The sequence below is a fragment of the Pinus tabuliformis genome, chromosome 8 (assembly GCF_031772625.1).
Source record: "Pinus tabuliformis cultivar Carrire ecotype Pingquan chromosome 8, CPIR1, whole genome shotgun sequence".
In the NCBI taxonomy this organism is placed as follows: domain Eukaryota; kingdom Viridiplantae; phylum Streptophyta; class Pinopsida; order Pinales; family Pinaceae; genus Pinus; species Pinus tabuliformis.
Genome location: NC_142294.1, coordinates 1,783,166,426 through 1,783,191,174, shown reverse-complemented (window position 1 = coordinate 1,783,191,174; position 24,749 = coordinate 1,783,166,426). Strand labels below are relative to the sequence as shown.

Sequence of the window (24,749 nt, the reverse complement as noted above, 5' to 3'; positions counted from 1 at the left end):
GGTTGTCAGGGAGGCATTGTTGACACATAATTGAGAAAAAAAAATTGCACCACCATTTGAGAAAATTGGAAAGCCATGCACTGAGCACGGTATGGAAGGATGGTGAGAAAGAGAAGCACCGATGTCAGTGCTCTTGCATGAGGCAAGAGTGTCACCTGTGTTTTAGAGCTCTACAATAATAAAGATGGTAAAAATGAAATTTATGGCCAATAGTTTTTATTTTTATTTTTTAATTTTATTTTTATTTAACCCTCTTTCAGCGTGTTATTATAAGCACACTAGTGCGTAAAATATATAAGAGCACCTCTTTTAAAAAAAATAAAAAACCCTATAGCAGTGCTCTTGTTAAGAAGCACCGGGGCATTCGAATACATGTACCACATCGATGCTTTGTCAGACTATAACACCACATTAAAAAAAAAAAACCCACTTGGTGGTTCCCTTTCATAGACACACCGGGGCATTTTAATACATGGGCAACATTGGTGCATCATAATAAGATAAAACTGCTTTGTAAAAAAAAAAAAAAAACCCTATAATGGTGCTCTTGTTAAGACACACCAGGGCATTTTAAATAATTGACAGCACTGATGCTCCATGGGAATATAGCACCACATTTTAAATCCCCCTAGCGGTGGTCTTTCTAAGATAGATCAAGGTGTTTTAAAACATGAAAAACATTGATGCTTCATTGGAATATAGCACTGATTTTTTTTTTTTAAATTAGAAACCTATAGCGATGATCTTTCTAATTATGCATTAGATTGTTTTACTATAAGAAGGGCATCGATTTGCAAGTGGATATAGCACCGACAATTTTTAAAATTTAACCTTTATCTAGTGTTATCGATTATTGTAAGCACTAGTGCGTGGTATACTGTGCACACATTGGGGTGTTATAGTATTACTTTAGCGCTGGGTCGTCGTCACAGTATAGCATGGATCTGGGAAAAATGAATTTTACAATAAACATTTTTGTAAATTTATCCCTTTTATAGTGATATCGAGTAGTATACGCACTAATTCTTTTGTTATTTAGTGCAACATTTTTTATTTTATTAAAAAACATAAATCAACCACGGTGCACCATGTTCTATTCGGCACCAATGCTTATATGTATAGTAAAAGACCATTGTGATTGAATATTATAAATGCATCGTAAAAAACAATACTCTAAAACATCCACCTGCCCACCTCCGCTACAAATGGATTTTTGTGCTATTTTTATAGGGGATTCCACAAAACCCTTCGCTAGAAGGTCTTTTCCTTGTAGTGTACTATCCTAGATTTACTCTTCATATCACCTTGGAACTCATTTTTCTTTAATCCTAACAATCTTATCCTAGAGAGGCACAACTTGAGCTGACATAAATAGTATAACAAGATTGGTGAGGTGATAATGTCCCCCTATTAATCACACCAAAGCCTCAATTAGTTTTTAGGACTTTATCTCAAGTCTTGTATATTTAAATTCTAGCACCATTCTTGGGGATAAAGTCCATTTCATGGAAGACATCTACATATTAGCTATAACATTAGATGAAGTTTCATTCCAAAGGATTCTCATCTTAGCATCTCGATTGGAAGACAACATACCTTCTTCTTTTCAAATTTTGAAGGCATTGTGTTTATAAAGTAGAACAAGAACAATTATGAAGGCATTGAAGCTTTACCTTGGAAACTCTGTAGTTCAATGTTTTGACAAGATAATATTTGCTAACATATATAAAAGTGCATCATTGAAGAATTTTATGTGATGAAAAATGGCTCAATGTGACTTTCATGAGAAATATAATGATCCAGATTGGATCCCTATATTATTTTTCATTGATATTTATGCTTTTGGAGTGGAAAATAAGAGGAATCAACTTATAGGACCATTTTAACTAGTGGGTCCCATTTTGGCGAATTGGGATTTTAAACATTCCAGAGGAAATTTGAGGCATTTCTTGATTTTTTTTTGGGATTTAGAAGGTCTCACTTGAGCTACACCCCATGGATCTATTCTATTCTCAAATACATTTCTAGCGATGCAAGAATTACCTCATATAGAGTCTATGAAAAATTATGCCACCCAAAAGTTGACCTTTCTATTTTGATCACCATGATTAGAAATGATGCCACATTAGCCCCATTACTCATGGAAAAGGGGCTAGCCACATGAAAATTATGACTAAAACTCTATAAGGGTCAATATTGTAACTTTAGGTAATACCATTTCATAGAAGACATCTACATATTAGCTATAACATTGGATGAAGTTTCATTCAAAATGTTTCTCATCTTAGCATCTTGATTGGAAGAAAACATACCTTCTTCTTTTAAAATTTTGAAGGCATTGTGCTTTTAATGTGGAATATGAATAATTATGAAGACATTGAAGATTTACCTTTGCAACTCCATAGTTCCATCTTTTGACAAGATAATATTTGTTAACATATATAAAAGTGCATCATTGAAGAATTTTAAGTGATGAAAAATGGCTCTATGGAATTTCATGAGAAATAGAATAATCCATATTGGATACTTATATTATTTTTCATCCATATTTATGATTTTGGAGTGGAAAAATTGGATGAATCAAATTATAGGACCATTTTAACTGGTGGGTCCCATTTTGGTGAATTGAGGTTTTAAACATTCCAAAGGAAATTTGAGGCATTTCTTGACTTTTTTTGGGATTTAAAAGGTCTCACTTGAGCTACACCCCCTGTATCCATTCTATTCTCAAATACATTTCCAGCAATGCAAGAATTACCTCATATGGAGTCGATATGCAAATTTATGCCACCCAAAAGTTGACCTTCTTATTTTGACCACCATTATTAGAAAAGATGCCACATTAGCCCCATTACTCATGGAAAATGGGCTAGCCACATGAACATGCTGACTAAAACTCTATAAGGGTCAATATTGTAACTTTAGATAATATTTTAAGGATTCAAATTTAATTACAAGAAGGGTGTCATGCAGTGTTATACTTGGGGAAGTAGGAGGCAAATGGGTTCTATTCTATTAGAGTGCATTTTGTTCCATTAATGAGAAGAGTAGTTGCAAGTGGATAAAGAAAGAGAAAACATGTAGGTTTTGTATTCTATATCATCATATGGGCCACACATCTCACTTCCCTTTTACTTGCATCCATTTCCATTAAGAGAAAGAGAGATCATAGCATGCTAACCTCCTAGTTGGGTTTTCTCCCATAAGGGCTTCCTAAAGCATAAATTATGTCATTTTGGTTTGCGAGTGTTCATATTTTCACTGTTCTTTATTTATGTATTTAATATATTACATGCATGAGTATGAATAATAATTTAATATATATATGAATATAAAGAAAATACACCCTAAGGTTCAACAAATGTCAACATAAGCTCATTGGTGATGGTCAAAAGAGCTTCCATCACCAAAAACTGAACGTCACCAAAGGTGGCGTTGCCAAAATGATAGGTGTTGTGGTGGGATTTAAGTTTAGCCACCAATAATGATTTATAATGATAGATAGTTACCATCACTATTTCATATGAGAAATGGCGACGAACCTTAACCTATGTCACCAAAAAATTGAACGTCACCAAAGGTGGCGTCGCTAAAAGTATGTGTTGTGGTGACATTCAATGTCTGTCATGAAAAACAACTATAATGATGGATAGTGCCCGTCACCATTTCATATGAACAACAACAATTTATTGTGATGAACCTTTCATGGACGTCACTATTGATGCACATATATGGCGATATTTGTTGACTGTCACCATTTCATATTTTGGTGAGGTTCAAAAAATATCAACATAAGCTCATTGGTGATGGTCAAAAGAGCCTCTGTTACCAAAAAATGAATGTCACCAAATGCCACATCACCAAAAGTATAGGCGTTGTGGTGACATTCAAGGTCCGTGATGAATAATGATTATAATGATAAATAGTGACAATCACCATTTCATATGAACAAAAATGATTTATGGTGATGGACCTTTCACAACTGTCGCTATATATATATATATCTATATATATATATATATATATATATATATATATATATATATATATATATATATATAAAACAAATCTTAGCCAGTCACCAAAAATTTGAACGTCACCAAAGGTATATATGTTGTGGTGACATTCAAGGTCTATCATGAAAAACGATTATAATGATCGATAGTTCTCATCACTATTTCATATGAACAACAACAATTTATTGTGATGGACTTTTCATGGCCGTCACAATTGATGCATATATATGGCGATGTTTGTTGACTGTAACCATTTCATATTATAGTGAGGGTCAAAAAATGTCAGCATAAGCTCATTGCTGATGGTCAAAAAAGCTTCCATCATAAAAAAATGAATGTCACCAAAGGCCACATCACCAAAAGTATAGGTGTTTTGGTGACATTCAAGGTTCGTAACAAATAATGATTATAATGATAAATAGTGATGTCACCATTTCATATGAACAACAATGATTTATGGTGATGGACTTTTCACAACTGTCACTATTGATGCATATATATATATATATATATATATATATATATATATATATATATATAGTGATTTTCGTTGACTGTCACCATTTCATATTTTGATGAGAGTCGAAAAATGTCACCATAAGCTCATTGGTGATGGTCAAAAGAGCCCCTGTCACCAAAAACAGATCATCGTCATTCCATATGAATATCAAGGCACGATGGAATTGAACAACCAACCTCTTTCTTGCAAAGAAGATGCTCTTCCATTGAGCTAACACCCTTTAAAGAATTAGAATTAAAAAATTAGACCTTAAAACTTTATAAATTGTAAATTTTATAACTTTCAATAAATTATAAAACTTTGTAAAGTCTTGGAAAATAACTAACCAAGAAAAATATCATTGAAGTTGTAGGTCCCCACCTAATGGTTATGAAAGTTATGAAAAGTGGGTGGAGGGAAAAATATTTACTTATAAGATACTCAATATATTCAGTTGAATAATCAATTAGAGGTGAAACTTTGAAGACATTTATAGTATATAAATGACCTATAATTATCAAACCTAAAATATGTAATTACACCAAATATTGATTTCTCACCTTGTGAATCACGTAAATATGTTGTGACAACATAAAAATCCGCCTCTAAAAGACTTATTTGCATGCCCAAAAGTAAAAAATAGTGAGTCTATATGATGCAATTATGAATAATGAGCAACATGCTTGAATCCTACTAGATCTGGATTCTAAAAAATAAATTGGGAGTGCTTCTCATTATTAATTAATTCAAAATGTAAAAATACAATGACCAATAACAATGATATTGAAATGTAACTATTAAACAAATGTTAAAATTGTAAGCACAAAGTTTGGTTAATATCCATTACACCAAAAAAATATCTAAGGGGCATTCAAACACTTCCAAATCCAAACCAAACACGAGTATCCAAAGGTGAAATTGCATAGATACAAGGAAATCACTCTATATTCTCAATGATAAGTATGTCCTCCCATAAGTACTTCAACTATAAGAAAGTTGTGAAGACAAGAACGTCAAAGAAAAAATAACTACACAATACAAAAATACACTTCATTCCACCTCTACCTTTATAGAATAAATCTACGGGAATAATAAAAAGATCTATAGAAAATAGGATTAGAGTGGGAAAAATAAAGATGATAAGCAAAAACATAACCAACAACGAAATCTACTAATTTGAACATGAGTCCACATGTACTCAAATATTAGAGGAAACAAAAGAACCCAACATGATTGCTTATGCACTTGATAAAATGGAATTTACTTTTTTAGTAAAATGGAAGAAAATCCCTACCTTTTTTCTACTGTCCTCTAGTATAAATCCTCTATGTATGGAATTGGGGTTTTGTGATACACTCTATGCTTACTCTCCAACATTGAAACAAGAGTGGTTGCAGAGGCAACAAGTCCTTGCCAACTTAATTTTGTAGGCCAATATACTACATTGCTGGTTCTTTTTATACTTCGTCTAAGAAATCCTAATAAGATAAAAGAAGAGGATTTCAGGAAAAGGAATTTGAAGAAGAAATGCTATCATCAAAAACATAAATGCCGTCTAGCCACGTATTCCATAGTCGTGTAAGCTATTGATTATTTTGAAAAAAACTACAACAATAAATGATGCAAACAAGGGTGTGGATCAAAATCCGTTGAACTATCATTAAGGTAGAGCAAGCTGTATCGATATTTGAAGTGCAATATTAAATCAATAGCTCCATGATCACATCTCCATATTGTAATATTATTTCTTTTCATTCCTTCCTGACAATTTCTTAAGCACTAATAACATTGTATGATTTGTGTTATAATGCCCTACATTTGAGACAATTTATAGAAACACTTCTCAGCCAATTTTGTGAAGATTATAGAAAAACATAATCAACAATGTTGATGAAATAATATTCATGAACATCCCAACTACTTTCACATCACAATTACATATTATTAGGAATTTCAATGTAAAAGCAACACATAATACATAAACATCACAATTGCAGATTATTAGGAAGTTCAGTGTAAAAGAAACACAAAGTCTACAAACATCACAATTATAAATTATTAGGAAGTTCAATGTAAAAGCAAAACAGTCTATAAATCATATAATATAGGGAAAATGTTTATCAAAACAACACATAAGAAAAACAAATGAAGTAAAGAGCCTACCTTGTATATCAAATTATAAAAATAGATAATCATGCATGGCTTAAATAATGCAATAAAACAAAAAATAAAACTCTAATCAAAGTAAGACCTCCTCAAATTATGCAATGTTTAGCATACCAGGTAGGCTTGAAACCAAGATTTTTCTCCAATAATTGCTTTCATAATCGAGAGGAATGTTGTCTATAGAATATTCACTTGACTCACTCTTAGTTGGATTTAGTTCTTGTATGAGAGAAGCATCAACAAAAGGCAAGAAACCAAGCTAGACAAAAATTGAAGAGAAGAAGATGTGGCCAATCTAGACAATTAGGTAGCGATGTGTCACAGAGGGATCAGGAGATCATGGTGAGACTCATTTAGTTTGATCCATCATCTTAGGTAAATGCCACTTTCTATCATCAATTGATTGAGCCTTATTTACCTAACATACACAAGGCCATAAATTAGCTATGTTGTTTGCTAATTTTTATGATTCACACAGGAACCAAAGCTGAGTCACTAGAAACCAACAAAATGAATTGAAATATATTCATGGTCTTATGTAATACAACTTAGAATACAAGAAAAATTATTATTTCTTCTTGACAGGATACATGAAATCAGATCATGGAGGTTCCATTGATGACAGGAAATCCACCTCTAGATTTGTTTTCTTTTAAGATCTAGTCCTATGTCATGAGTGAACAAAAAGTGGATTTTTTTTTCTCAATCTTCCACTGAAGAAGAATATTGCACAATATGAGGATATGTATGCAAAAAATATACATCACATACTTGCAAGATTGGGTGTACCACAAATACATTAGACGATCTTGTAGTGTGTCAATTAAGGTGTTTTATAACTTGTTTGCAATCCACTATTTCATGAGCACACAAAATACATCGAGGTTCAGTACCAATTCAAATGAAAACATGTTCAACAATACAACATTCAGCTCCAGTTTTCTCCACTCAAGATCAACGTGAAAATATCTTCACCAAGTCACTTGCATGTGAGAATCTTGAGGCATTCCAAGCATCTCTCTTGTACTTCTAAGAGTTTGAATTAATTGAGGAGGATGTTATAATAGTTATAGCATAGTATATGTAAATAAAATAATGTAAATGAGGCGTTGGCAAGTACCAAACTTATAAGTAGAATACATTTAGTCCATGCTATTAGAAATCTTAGAACAAGTTTGGGATCCTAATATATATGAACTAAGTTAGTTATTTTGTATAAAATATGCATATGATCCAATGAATAAATCAAGACCTCTAAGTCTATATTTTTGCTACAAAGTTTTGTATCCTACACTAATATGGAATAGGTAATGTTAGCCAACTACAAAGTAATGTACATGTCAAAGAAAAAGTCAACAAGAGGAAGCCATTTCTATGAATTGGGGCACAATTGCTACACTACATATCTTTGAATGCCCCTTGTGTAAATATATTACTATCTTAAAGCTCTAGCATATTATAGGACCATAAGCATACCTCCCTATTTTATGCATACCTCCCTATTTAATGCAAAGTTTCTCTTCCATAGGTATTGAGAGAAGATGCCTATATGGCATGGATAATGCATTTCACTATTTTGCTACCTACTTTCAGTCGCTTGCACCCCTAATTGGAATGATTAAGCTCTACACTATGTTGACATTCAAAGATTTACATAGCTATATAAATCATCTACTAGGACTATGAGATGATAGATCCAAAATCCTAGTAGGCACCTTTACGGAGCATGCAAAGAAGGAAAATTGAACATTTCATCGCTAATTTATTAACTGCCAGAATATAAGGATTGAACTTGGATGGTAGTAAAAACATTCCATATGCCTACGTCTTTCATGAGATTTTTCTAGGCTACTTCTTGAGTTAAATAAAAAAAACTTTGTGATCTCATAGTCAATTTTGTAGTGAAAATATTATTTTGGGGGATCTATGACTAAGGGTGCAAAACTGAACTAATCAGAGATGTTGAGGAAAATATTGGAAGTTGCTAACTTGTAGATATCCATTGATGAGCCTATTTTCTTCGGAAACTAAATAAGAGTTGAAAATTAATGCAGGAATGTCAGTACACCACTGACAAACTAATTGGGGTGGAATGGTCATTTTTCCAAAATTTTGAGAAATATTATGCCAAATATAAACCATGCTACATCTGGTTATTCACTAGCAAAACAAAATTTCAAAGGTAAATTAGATTGTCTCTTTTACCAACTATTGTGAACTTCAATGAACTTGACTTCTCTGGGGTTTGTGGTGTTTTCAGTATTTTATTTTTCCTTATCAACACTTACGAATTTTACTTCCATTTACAACTTTTATATAAGGTAATGGTCCATCTACAACTTTGATATAAGGTAATGTGGTTGTGATTTTCAGTATGTGCACTAGTATTTACCATCATGGTGTTTCTAAAATTGAGGTGTATGCATCCATTTCATCTATATTATCTAATCACGACACATTTAAGCTTTGATATGTGGAAAGGTTGAAGTTTTCCTTAAGAAAAAAGAATATAGAACCTTTTGAATGAAGCAAATCACAAAAGGAAGATAATTATGTGGTTGATATGTTACTAGATTAGGTTTAGTATTAATTCAAATGAAAACATGTCAACAATACAACATGTAGGTCCAATTTTCTCCACTCAATATCAGCATGCAGATATCTTCACGAAGTCACTTTCATGTGAAAATCTTGAGGCATTCCAAGAGTCTCTCTCTTGTACTTCTAAGAGTTTGAATTAATTGAGGGGGATGCTGGAATAATTACATCATAGTATATGTAAATAAACCAATGTAAATGAGGTGTTGGGAAGTACCAAACATACAAGTAGAATACATTTATTCCATTCTATAAGAAGTATCAGAATAGGTTTGAGATCCTAATCTATATGAACAACACTAACTATTCTGTATAAAATATGCATATGCTCCAATGAATAAATCAATAGCTAAGTGTATATTTGTGCTACAAAGATTTGTATCCTACACCAATATGGAATAGGTAGTCTTAGCCAAATACAAAGTAATGTACATGTCAAATAAAAATCAATAAGAGGAAGATATTTCTATGACTTTTGGGGCACAATTACTAGACTACCTATTTTTGAATGCCCCTTGTGTAAATATATTACTATGTTGACAACTATAGCATATTATAGGACCAGAATAATACTTCCCTATTTAATGCAAAGCCTCTCTTCCATAAGTAGAGACAAAATATTCCCTTATCGATGATATAATTTACTATTTTTCTACCTACTTTTATTCACTTGTACCCCTAATTGGAATGATTAAGCTCTACACTATGCTGACATTCAATGATTTACACAATTATATAAATCATCTACTAGGACTATGAGATGATAGATATAAAATCCTAGTAGCCACCTTTATGGAGCATGTTAAGAAGGATAATTCAACATTTCATCACTAATTTCTTAACTACCAGAGTAGAGGGATTAACCTTGGATGGTAGTAAAAACATTCCATCTACCTACGTCTTTTATGAGATTTTTGTAGGCTACTTCCTGAGTTAAAGCAACAGATCCTTGTGATCTTAGAGTCAATGTTGCAAATATTTTTTTGGGGAATCTATCTCTAAGGGTCCAAAAATAAACTAATCATAAATGTTGGGGAAAATATTGGAAGTTATTGAAAATTATTGGTCGGCATAAACTTGGCCTGAAAACCTTGAAAAATATTAGAAACATTGGCAACCTGAAAAGCTTGGAAAAAATTGAAATTATTGAGAGAAATGCAAGATATTTTGTGAGAAATCCAAGATATTTGTAACATTGCTCAGAATCAATATATTATTAGATATAACTCTTTTAAAGGCATTAAGAAATTATATGGTTGTTGGTGAGTTAAACAAATTCACTATTGCTCCACAATTGTAGCCATCTTAATCTAGATTGTACAATGTTAACATATATTTTCTGCAATTGCATCAAATCCAAAAAGCTTTTTTCCAGTTTTCAAGCCAAAAATGACATTTACCTTGTTATTTTGAATGGCTGAACAAAAAGTCAATTTGCAGGTCATTTGGACTGTAGGGCTAACAAAATTCTATTTGACCAATATTTTCAAGAGGGAAAATATTGGGAAATTGTCTCCTTTAATTATGTAAGAAAAATTTTCTCCACCATATCCAAACACCTTGGGTATGCATTTGAACAAGGATATTGATTTTAGGACTTTCATTCTTTTCACTTATTTACAAGACATATCTCTTCTATAGATATGTTTTTATTTTAATTATTGATTTTCAATATCTTAATTTACATTACTTTAAAACTGGGGGGCAGGCATAACTACATAAAGAATGCTACACTGAATAAGTACAACATTTAAGTTATTCATGTTTAGACATATGTAAGACCAACTCCCTCATCCCTAACTGTAGCACCCTAAATCTCAGGGACTCAAAGGGAATCCAAAGAGTACATGGGATGTCATAAGGGACATCAAACATTATCACAGAAAAAATAAATATAGAGTTTAGGGTCTAGATAGTTAGATATCATATTTAGCTTGCATATCCCATAATGTTATAATGTCCCATCCCTACTCACAAAATCTAATATGTCATTCACTTAGGAGTTTGAATTGTTCATTGGTTTGGCAGGTCACTACTCTTTAATACTAAAAAAGTCAGTATAAGGATAATTGACTTGTAGATATAATTTATAAAATCATTAATGAGCCTATTTTCTTTGGAAACTAAATAAGAGTTTAAAATTAATGGGGGAATGCCAACACACCATTGACAAACTGATTGGGGTGGAATGGTCATTTTTCCAAAATTATGAGAAAAATTATGCCAGATATAAACCACATTACCATTTGTCTTGTAGGCTACATCTAGTTATTCACTAGCAAAACAAAATTTCAAAGGTACATTATATTTCCTCTTTTACTAACTATTATGAACCTTAATGAAATCGACTTAGGAGAAATTAGGAGAAGAGGGATTTGGTCCATGAATGGCCTCTACAATTAAAGCACCTTGAGAACAGAGACATACAATAAAATGAGCGTTCATGAACCGAGGACTGAGGGCACAACATTTTATTATATCACAACAACAAATTACATTTATCACATTTAGTAATTTAAACATGTTGACAACTATGTTACGAAGTGCCATATATTTAATTTATATTATTAAATATTAATGTATATGATATAATATATTTTTATGTGTTTATATGTGATACATGTCCTCAACAAATGTCATATATGCATGACATGTCGTCAACATGCATTGAAATTCCCATGCAGGAGGGTAGTGCTAGCCTCACACTTGTAGTTAAATTTGGTCTGATGCATTCCTTTCCAGTAGCTTGATTATCACCCAACGCCTAGGCAAGGGCCTTTCTATATTCTCAAAATGGCTCTACCTTCTAGTCCATGCCTAGATTTGGAACTGTTCACTTTGAATCTTTATATGCATCCACATTTGCATCCACCTCTAAGGATCTCACTATTGCTTTCCTTGGGCATTAGGGATATTACGTGGTGGTGCTAGCTATTCTATCTCTTTTGTTGTCTGTGCCTCTCCCATTGCTCCAGGTGTTGATACATCTAGCAAAGAAAGCACCATATCTTCCTACATACATACCAATTTTAGTTTACCCAATACCTGTTGATTCAAAAGGAAGAGGCTATTTTGGTCCTGATCTGACCTGAGAAGGCAAAGCTCTTTCCCGAGGAAGTAGGGCCTGGTTTAGGGATAATAACCAGAGCTTATCGAAGGGGCTTACTACCAGGGTGAGTTTCAGTCTTTTTATAAATCATCTTAGGGTATGATGATGTATTTTTACATACTCACTCGAGTAAGGGTGGCCTTGGTGTTACTGTTATGGCGCATAGATGGATTATTGAATCCTTGTTGTTCATAAAGAATACACACCCCTACCTTCCATCAGGGGGGCTTCCCAACCCATATATTTATGAATAATAGGGATAAAATGACATTAATTCTTCACTTCTTGTCCCCCCATTCCATATATATGGGGCATACACGAAGTAGGGATACTTGTAGTTCAAGGTCTCTAAAGAATGGGACAATGGATTCTTCCTTCTTATTAACCAACACCATGTTGTTAGGTATTTCTTGACCCTTAAAAAAATGTATTTTCTTGATTCCATGACTTAAATACACTTTATTGGTGTGCCTTCCCCCGTATCTCTCAATAAATGTGCACAAAAACTATAGCAATGAGAAGATTCAAGTAATTCACAGTAGGTTCATGCCATTAATTTGTTGGGAAATCGAATTCACTCCTTATGGAAGGCACTTGGATTTCATATGTTTTGTGACACCAAAATGACCAAATAAAGGTGTAATAGATACATAAAAGGAGGGGCTTGAGGTGTAGATGAGGGTTTTCGGTCCTTTGAAAATGACCCCAATCGAGTGCTTTGTCAAGATATGTAGCTCAATAGGAGGATAGGGGATAGCTCTATAGAATCTGGAACTATTCCTCACAACAAAGTCTTTTGGGATATGCGTTCCCCCAAGATGTTTCTTAACAAGGAACGATTCGTGGAACCTAAAATAGAAATTAGTCTAGTCATTTAACATCTACATTCTTAGTAGATCTATTATTATTCCAAGTAGGTTCTATTTTGACAGGTTTAATATCCATCAATCTAAAATCTTCAAGGTGTGATAAGACATAAATCTGAAAAAGTCTATCATACATGGAATTATCATTCCAAACTTCTCTATAGTTTAATGTCAAATTCAGATCACCACCAAACTATACCCTAGCATCAATACCCCTGGAAATTATACCTTGACATCAATAATTTAAGAAACTCTTTTAAAACAACTTTTAAGGCATTTACCGAAATCAGATAAAAAAATTGATCAAGAAAAACAACACAAAACAGTTGATGGCACATTGAAAATTACATCTCAAACCACTCAATGCAAAAAAAATGAAGGCATAAAGTTTCTTTTATATTGAAAGTTATTCTATTAATATTTATTTACAAGAATGAACAAGGAGAAAATATATCTTGGTGAAGTCCAAAAATACTTTACTTGATCTCTTCATTTCTGTTTTTTTTTCTCGACTGACGAGATAGTTATCAACTACTCCATCTACTATATTTGATGCAGCCTGCAGATGTATCCCCTTGAGCTACACGTGTTTATGAGAAAATAGATTGTCAAGATCTCTACCATGTACTCACAATTCCTACCTACATAAGAAAAAAAATCTCCATATATCACTTAACTCGGCTGTCGCAAATGAGAATTGACCAACTGTTTAGATTTCAGATGTTCAGGGCCAAATTCTGGTAATAGAAAGTGCATCCTCAGGTTTCGATATAAAAGAAAAACTCAATTAATAAAGTGGTTGAAGCAAAGAAAATAATAAGCCTCTCTAGTATCACTATAGATAACAGACTGTCAAAAGGTTCCCATATACTTGCATTTGTATAGTTGTCTAGATAATAGGTAGTTGAGATGAAGACTGCACGGTTTTAGTTCCATATAAAGAAGATGCAAAGGAGGTACACTATGTGGGCCTGATGATTGAGAGAAGATTGCACAGGGGAATGGCGATGGTGGAAGTCCTGATGGGATCCACTTAAATTTATCCCCTCAACCTAAATTCCTTATTGCAACGTTTCATCTACCATAGCCAATGCGATATCTACATATTAAGATCGATAGTCTCATTTATTTATTGTGTAAGAAAATTAAAATAGAATAAACCTGTAAAAAATGAAATTAAAAAATCATCATAGGAATGCAAAGATATTATATTACATGCACTTGGGTGATAGATTAAATAATGTATGGGAATCGCCACTTTTAATCCTCTTTCCAATTAGGATTTTCTCAGAGTTTCCAACATCCTGCAATATGAAGATTGAATACCAAACACAAATTATTTGAGTATCTGACCAACATATTCATTCACTTGAGTAAAGGCACATAGGTATGTATCATGCCAAAGATGATTGGCATATATATTAGTGGGTATGCAATCTAATAGACAAGTTTATTCAAACAAAACCGGTTGTGCAAAAAAAATTGGAGCAAAAAAAAACTAGGATAACACAACAACCAAACCACCCAGACATATTCATCTCATGCTCAATTTCACTAAACTACAACACTATGTCTTGTTCTATATGTTATTTCTGTGATTTAGTTCAATACACTAGGTTATCAAAATTGAATCTAGGACCAAATCAAACCCTAGAATAACCCAATTGTAGAAATTGTATTTCGAAGTTGAGAGATTTGATACCTAGAAAAATAAGCATCCTTCGTATATTGCAATAGAAAAAAATTATAAAAAGAAAAACACACAATTACTTCTGGAGGCAGATCTTAGCGAGATATGGTAGAAACCTACTTCCAATTGAAAACATAACCCAGTTGAAGATCTAGTTTAAAATGAATTCTCAAATATATGCGTTCCAAAGTACATACTGTGAGTATATCCAGTGATTTTGACGCTAGCTTTAGTGATTTGATGGCAATATGAAACATGCAGATGCTCCTGCACATCCCCATTTTCACTCTATCTCACGAGATTCACCGTAAAAGACATAAGAACAGGGGACGTAAAAAAATTAAGATAATAGACATTTACATCCCCTGCCACCAAAATTTAACTATGCCTATAGAAATTATATTATGAGGTTGTTGTTGGTGACACTGTTGAGATTCATTGTCCTCAACAAATGCCATGAATTTCAATAGTGTCGCTGCATATTCACTGATTCTCTCAAGCATGATCTGGGAAAACTTGAATTCTTCGTGGAATGCTTCATTAAGTTGCTTCCGCTAGGAAGGTGTCTCATGTGACATACATACTAGCCAACTTGTAGCTATAAATTTAAATAATCGTAGTTTAAGTGGTGGTCTTCGTCCTGCAACGCTGGTTGATTTAAGGAGTTTACAAAATTTAAATGTTGCCTTCAATAATTTTACAAGGGACAGCCTATTCAGCGGGTGCTGGGACTATTGAAAACATTGAAATCCCTTAACCTGTCCATAACGAGATTCGTTGGCACCGTTCCGGCTTAGCTCAAAAATCTTTCAAAATTGGGACTGCTTGATCTCTTTTATTCCAAGGTGTTGAGGAGTCATGACCTTTCCTGGTTCCTAATATTACAACATTGAAACACCTTCATCTTCACATAATCATTCTATTAGCAATGTCCAACTTATGGGGATAAACAGTAAGTCATCTTTCTCAGCTCACATATCTTTCAATGGCAAACTGTAGGCTAAATGGTTCGCTTCCTGCCTCTCTACAAAATCTTACATCCCTAGAGAATCTGCAATTGGATCAAAATATTTTTCACTCTGAAATCCCTACATGGCTCGTGAATATGACTAGTTTGGTCTCTTTGGATATCTCCCATGAAAACCTCACTCGATTTCTTCCATTCGAGTGCCTCTCTCAACTCCCTTTTTTCAACAAATGAGAATGCGTATTTAATATAGACAACATAGCAATGGATTTTCAAATAAATGGTTGCCCAAATTTTCTTGTATATAGATCCGTAGAGCATAAAATACACACTAAAACCAACTCAGCATCACTGACATGGCCATAGATAAATGAAAACATAAATCTCACATACTATGAGGCCATCCATTGAGAATTAACTAGTTCATTTTAGAGTGTTTTCCGTAGATCCCCTAGGTAGTCAAACCTTTCCTTGCCTGAGATATACCAACCATTAAACCACCCCTATTACACTTAATTATGCCAAGAAAAATTTTAACATTTAGAGAAAGAAATAAGTATATCTCATAAGTAATGAAAATAAATTTATGCACAAAATTCTGACATAATTATCCAGATGTTGGGGTTTCTTGTGTGCAAGTATCAAATTACACCTCCGGGTATTTGAGCACAACCCTTGTTGTATCAATAAAAAATTGTCCATTTACATAATGTCGTCGACACACTGGCATCTAAATGTATGCATCACCAACGACTTCAGTTTATCTTTCTCTTTCTTTATGAAATGTAAATGACACAACCTTCCCACACAACTCACAACATGAATTCAATTTAATCACATAATCGACTATAGGTATCAACTCAAGAGATGATCCAAATATCTTCCTCAAATAATCCCCATCAAGGCCAACAACAATGAAATTTTTCCCATAATTATTAGCTGCTACATAACAAAAACTATACAGGTCTTTGAAGAACTGTGCTTCATCAATGCCGATCACATCTACCTGCTTATAAGCCTCCTCCCCTAATTTTCCTTTGAAAGATGCAAGATTTGAAAAAACCCAACAAGGCATGTTTGCACCATCATGCGATACAACTTAGTTCAACCCATACATTGTATCTTTTCCATATTTCACAAGAACACTTTTCTGCCCATTTGAATCGCTGCTCACATTTTACGAATAAGGGAAGTTGTCTTTCTCGCGAACATAGGCCCCAAGATAAGATGAATTTCTCCACTTGTGTAGACACCCAAGTCATCCATGGCTATGAGATGATGTTACAACTTCTTCTCAAACACTAAGCTATCAAATTTTCAGGCCTCTTCCTCGTCATGTTCTTCTTCTCCTTCTGTTCCCTTATAACTTTCATAGAATTTTTTTCCCCACTTGAACATTTTTGAGTCTCCAAAATGTCATCCATTTTCACCTTCATTTCCATCATTTTACCTTCATCCTGTAAATCTGTAACTAGATAAACCTACATTAGTAACCATTTTCATAATCATATGGGTTTATTATTATTATTTTCCAAGTCATTGATTTTAAGTATTATAAGTGAATTTGTGATTAAATATTAGGAAATTAACATGTTTTCATATATATCTAAAAGTGTTATGAGTTTTGTGATATTGTAGGCCTACTTGGAGATTCTAGAAGGGTCCTACTTGGCCATCCAACCACTTCAAATTTAAAATTCCAACTCATGAAGATTTCTGAAATAATTTTAGAAGATGTGGATCATTAACTATGCACATTCAAAGGAGAAGAATCATGGATAAGAGGATTTTGAGAGGATTTGTATCTTACATTTTTAGGAGATTGGTTGTAACCACAAGAGATAAATGTGGATTTAGGAGAGATCTAAGGATCTATATTTATTGTATAGTTATCCTCAATTTTTGTATAAATAGGAGTGCACCCTTCATACAAAGGGTTGTCAAGTTGTTAACTAATTAGTCATTAGTAGCTAGTTTCTAGTTGTTAGTTGGAGGTTCCAAGTTCCATCCAAGATGTGATTTGTAAAGGAAGGATAGAGAATTCTTGTAATATCTTCTAACTCATGTTATGAAATAAATATTTCCACTTTGATCTCCAAGATGTGATAGTTTGTTTAGTGTGCTTGCTGAGGAATGGAGTGTCCCCATCAACCACAGTTTGCACACCCTTGTACATATTGGTAACATAGCATAGTTATTTTATTTTTCAACAAGTGTGTTTTCATTTTAGCAAGTGTGTTTTTCCTTTTAGCAAGTGTGATTTCATTTTTTGTAGTTAGTTTCAATTGCATTAGATTAATCTATTCTGATAAATAACTACCTAGTACATATAGTATAGGTATACCTCGTTAGTTCTACGAATCACGTGTTTACAATTAATGACAGGGATTTAACTTACAATTAAATCACCCAACATGTTGGCGTCATTGCCGGGGGGGTCTACATAGGTTTTTATTTTGAAGTTTAGACAACTCATTATAGTTGCATTCATTCTTAGATGCACGGTTAAAGGCGTATTAAAATCATTTTGCATATTTAATTTTAAAAAAATTTCAAAACCTTGTACTAATCTATGTGCACGACAAGAATTATCAACCAGTTAGAGAAATTCACATATAATTAAGAATATAAAGAATGTTCTTCCAAGAATTTTCTTGAATATTAGAAATAGCTAGGATATCTGCCTCTCAGGAAGAGTTTATTTTAACTGCATGCAAAAACTTGTCTATCTCTCCACCTACACAAGAAGATCTTCAAGTTTCTTTTGAAGAGACTAAAGAATCATGCAATACTTTTGATGAGGAGCAACCAATAGAATATAAGATCGAGGAATGCATAATAAAGGAGGATATTCAATGTGATCTAAACCAAAAAAGGAATCAGGAATGTCACGATATTATTGAAAGAAGGTTCCAATCAAGGATCAAGTCACATCAGTCTTCCATTCTTCCTTAATTCTTGATTGTATTATCAAAACAAATGGTTTTTCTTGCTTTGATGTATTTTAATGCATATTTTTTAGAAGTAAGCATGAATATCTTTTTACTCCTGTTACACAGATGGTTACATTGGAATTACGCATACACTTGAAACAATTTTTCTATTTCTAGTAGAGTATAGTAGGATATAACTAATGAATAAAACCAAGTTTGGATATGTTTTTTTAGGTTTTTTAAGTTAGATTTCATTTTATTTGCAATTTTATTTATTGGTGGTGTAGTAAGAGCCACCCAACTCACTAATCATTTGTAGGAAGATGTATAAAGAGAAGGAATATTTGAGAAGAAGGAGACAAATAGAGTTTTGAGAGCCACAATTTGAAATTTAGAGATCAAATCCTTTCACTTTGTCTTTTTAATTTCACATTAAAAATGAATAAAGAGTTTCAATATTGATGAGTATGCTCTCTTCGTGCACTTTCTGCACTCTGGAAGATCAGAAAATAAAATTGCACAAAGTCAGTTTTAAAATTTTGCAATAAAAATTGGATAATAGATCTAAATTCATAATAAAAAGTATAATAATAGGATTTTACAAAGCTCAAACAACAAAATTGATGTTTCCAATGGATCCAACACTATTGAAAACCCCTATTTTGACTCCTCTTGCACCTCATCTGGCCAAAAATCGAGTAAAATATCACTGTTTTAAGTTTCTACCCAATTCTACTGTTAATAATCTACAATTCGACCCAAACCTGTTCTATGCGCCCTGAACATAGAAAATCAACAAAATCCTGACATATATTCCCAGTCCACGGTTGAAATTGTAGGATGGTTAAAATCTTCATTTAGCCCCAAGTTTTGAATATCAAGGTCATGTGGCGCCATGCAACCACATTAGGTGTCGAAAATCAGGGGCTAATCCCCATTCCTCTGTCACACCCTTTAAATTTTAGCACCTGGTCATATTGCAGTTTTCATGGGACCGTGAGCTAGGCTAAGGCCTAGCCCTTCGCCCCCGCCTATGGTTCTATGGTGCTACAGGACCGTGGGCTAGGGCTTAGCCCGACCCCTTTCCCCAAATGCATGCCCATCACACGTTAAATACAATTTTGAAACTTTGGTTGACAAGAAACTTGTGGGACGCGGTTTGGTTGAGCGCTTTGTTGGTTTATATGAGGTTGTGGTTTTGATTCCCATGAAGGGTGGTTTGACCCTAAACGAAATTTTATCAATTACGAGGAGGCCACGTGGTAACCAATGGTTGGTCCACATGGCACTCCCTCATCAGCCCACCAAAATAAAACCAAAACCAATAAAAAACAAACATGTGTCAACCAATAACCAGTGACAAGTGTCAAACACTTATTGGCTGATGAGATATAGTGAAACTTGCCACGACATGACCTAGTCAATGTACGCACTGCTGATTGGGCATTCCTGCAACTTAAAATTCATTATTTTTGGTTGTTTCCTAAAACGAATAGAACACGATTCCGGGATTATACGAAGTCAGATTTCAGTGAAACAAATTGCATTGGATTCAAGGCGACGAGATCTATGCTTTGGAGTTGGTTTCAAGCTATTCCAAGATTTTTTTTAATTTTAAGCATTTTCTTGATCCACAAGATCATGAACAAGGGTGGAGCGCTAGAGAAAAAGAAAAAACACAGTTACGGACTTAAAAATTTCATAAAAAAATGTAAATATTAAAAATCCAATTGTGATAATTGAAAAACCACCATCCGAGTCTAATTGCAAGTTGTAAAAGCGACAAGGCAGTGCAACGATCCATATTTTTGGTAGTTGCAGAATCGACACAATTCAGTAGATTATGCAAAGTTGGTTTATGGTATATTAATAAAGCATTAAGTGTATAGAGAAGATGTCTCAAGCTCAAAATTGGTTAGAAACATAATGAAGAAGTCACCAACAAAACAATAATAGGTGATCCATGGTACTGATAAGGTAAAAGTGCATTTAATTTTTTGTTCTTAAATTTGTTTTATTAATATTATTTCTTAGTTTTTTGTGTATATATCTAATGAAGAGGGACTAATCACCTCTCTCTTTTGATAGTCTTACATTTTATTGCAAAAAATTGCTAAGTTTTTGTAGGTTCGAAGACAATGAAAGAAAAGCACTATATGCATGAGTACCTTTTTAAAGACCAAATTTCTTTCAGAAGAACATGATCATTAAATGTAAAATTAGATCCACTACACCATTTCTACTAAACACATACCAATTTTACAATTGCTACACATTTTAAGCTTGTAGTCGATCCATAATTTTCCATCCCCCTACTACCAAAAGCTCATTTCTCTTGCAATCTTCATACTTTCCTACCTCATTTTCACTCACCCTTCACCAAAAAAATAAACTAATTCAACTCCCTTACAAAGTTGAATCATCCCATTTTCCATTTCCTTCTTGTTAAATAAACCTTGCTTCAATGAAGATTTTCCATCTATAGTTCTTCAAATTATTATTTCATACTCGTGTTAGATGATGTAGGATTCATTAAGGCTCCCTTTCTAACAAGTTTTGACCCATCGACTATGACACATCATTTGTGATCAAAACTAGAGATCTTTCAAGTACCTTGAGGCTTGCATGCCTTAAGGGAAATTTCTCTCGCTAATAAACAACGAGAATACATCAATGTCCCCTATTTTTTGGATCTTCTAGGTAACTCGACTACAACACATCTATTCGTACCTAGTAAGATGTTCTTAGGAATCTTGACTCTCATTGACATCAATGGTGAGTAGTATCGTGTTGGTTAATGGCATTCATTACTGGCCAATAATCCAAAAATTTATTTTCTATGTTTGACATCTACACATCTATTCACATAGATAAGAATTATGCCATCGAGTGGGAACGAATGAAGACTACATGATTTGAACAGTTTGCAACATGACTCAATTTATCAAGCATAGTAATAAAGATTCCAATCTCATCCTCAATTCATACAACAAAGAGAAAGAAGAAACATATCAATTTTTTTTACTTCACATTCCATGATCCAGTAGCAGTAGCCACACTCTTCAATATACATAACTTGTCCATTTCTCAGGTAGGTGAAGGTATGTAATTTTCTAATTTTTAATCATGTAATTCCTAAATGCTAAAATTGTGATTTTTGAAAATCCCTCACCACATTTATATTCCCTTTCTCATTTCCAAGAAAACTGAAAACACCTTTAGTTGGGGGGAAGGGATATCAATTCATATTCACATTTCATGCCACATGTCACATTTCATTTCACCCTAACAAACATATTTTTCCCAATCAACTATTATTGCATTTTGATTCCAAAAGTTTATATGTTTTGTAATGATCATTTGATGAGCACATCAAATGGCTGACAGTCACTATGAGACTTAAAAAAGAATTCTCAATGTTTTCAAGTATTTTGATGCAACAAAAATAAGAAAAGTATTGTTACACAAGAACCAATACTCATAAAATGTTGGTTGTCACACAAGAACCAACCATAAAAAATATAGGATGCAATAAAATGTATTTTAAAGTTCACTTTGCAAAAAGAATAAAATTGTTAAATGATATGATTATGCAAAGTTAAAAGAGAACCAATACAAAACCAAAGCTCATATAGAAGCAAAACATTTCAAGAATATCAACTTATGATTAAGGGAATCAATGCAATAGTTGCATGAGGACATGCAACATCTTCAGTTGGGGGGTATGTTGAGTCTCCAAAATGTCATCCATTTTCACCTTCATTTCCATCATTTTACCCTCATTCCGTAACTCTGTAACTCCATAACCCTACATTAGTAACCATTTTCATAATCATATGGGTTTATTATTATTATTTTCCAAGTCGTTGATTTTAAGTATTATAGGTGAATTGGTGATTATAGAAGGGTCCTACTTGGTCATCCAAACACAAATTTGAATTTCAAATTCCAACTCATGAAGATTTGTGGAATAATTGTAGAATATGTGGATCATTAACTATGCACATTCAAAGGAGAAGAACCATGGATGAGAGTATTTTGAGAGGATTTGTATCTTACATTGCTAGGAGATTGGTTGTAACCACAAGAGATAAATGTGGATTTAGAAGATATCTACGGATCTATATTTATTGTATAGTTATCCTCATTTTTTGTATAAATAAGAGTGCACCCTTCATACAAAGGGTTTTCAAGTTGTTAATTAATTAGTCATTAGTAGCTAGTTTCTAGTTATTAGTTGGAGGTTCTAAGTTCCATCCAAGATGTTATTTATAAAGTGAGGATAGAGAATTGTTGTAATATCTTGTAACTCATTTTATGAAATACATATTGACACTTTTATCTCAAAGATGTGATAGTTTTTTAGTGTGCTTGCTGAGGAATGGAGGGTCCCCATCAACAACAATTTGCACACTCTTGTACATATTGGTAACATAGTGTAGTTATTTTATTTCATTTCTTTTCAGCAAGTGTGTTTTCATTTTATGCAAGTGTGTTTTTCCTTTTAGCAAGTGTGATTTCAATTCAGCAAGTGTGAGTGTGATTTCAATTTAGAAAGTGTGGTGTGATTTCATTTATGTAAGTGTGGTGCAATTTTAATTATGCAAGCATGATTTCATTATGCAAGTGTGGTGTGATTTCAATTCAGCAAGAATGATTTAAATTATGCAAGTGCGGTGTGATTTCATTTATGCAAGTGTGATTTTATTTTTGAAGCAAGTGTGATTTTCTTTTATGCAAGTGTGATTTCAATTTACTTATGTTTGGTTTGGTTTGGATTGGATTGATTTAATTAAATTTGTAGTTAGTTTCAATTGCATTAGATTAATCTATTATGATAAATAATTACCTAGTACATATAGTACATGTATACCTCGCAAATTCTACAAACCTCGGGTTGACAATTAATGATAGGGATTTAACTTACAATTAAATCACCCAACAAACATGAAAGTGTATGTGGCCAAGGGAGTATTCCCCTGGGCTCCTTGGTAGAGCACGGTTAGAGTTCCTCCCCCAAAGGGTTTCGTATCTGGGACATGCAAATGCAAGGACAAGCACAAGATTCCTCGAAAGAGGCAAGGAATTGGATCAAGCCAGAGCATGAATGAACTGAGAAGGGACCAAATTGGCAGCTTCAGGGAGTGGTAAAGATGAAATTGTAGAAAGCATGGTCTTCAAATTGGTAGCTCTATTCATCTGAAACCTCGATAAAATATATGCATATAATATAATGTTTATGTAATTTCACATACCTAAACTGCTTGGGCTTCTTTCCTTGCACAATGACAGTACATAAATGGATATGATACAATCTATGAAGTAGGAGTACAAGGAAAACAAAATGAAATGGAGTTAAAATTCAGGTGATTAAAGTACCCATGAAGATAACCGAGGCTATTGTTGACTCTAGTTTGAGCTTGGGAATTGCCCAGATGGAGATGAGTCGCGAATTCCTAGTAGAATGATTGAAATTAGTCAGTGTGATGGAGCAAGTACCAGGCCACGTAAAGGACAAGAACCCTCGTAAAACTCTATACACACAATGAAATCACGTGCTCACCATGACCATGGACTCTCCACTCCATGATTCGAGGGTTTATTTTCTGAGTAGCTCCCTTACCTGGAGCAGATTTGTTTGGGAAGTAATAAAATATTTGGCAACATTTCTCTTATTTTCCAAGAAAAATGGAAAACTCTGACCATTTTCTTCATGCCAAACAATAGATTGTACAACTCCATTCCATATTTTATCAAAAATTTATCATCTCTTAATGAGGCATTCCACAAAGCATTCACGTTTTCTGAGAGCCATAAATTCTCATTAAATACAAGCACGTAATCCACTTGTTATCTATCCAAAATCCTAACATGATAAAAATACTTGGGGATTCCTTAAATTGTA

The 24,749-nt window shown here is 33.3% G+C and overlaps 1 pseudogene; it reads right to left on the bottom strand.

The window, feature by feature from the left end:
- Positions 1 to 16,518: 16,518 nt before the first annotated feature.
- On the bottom strand, positions 16,519 to 17,177 carry LOC149243340 (thymidine kinase pseudogene; annotated as a pseudogene).
- Between the last annotated feature and the right edge of the window lie 7,572 nt (positions 17,178 to 24,749).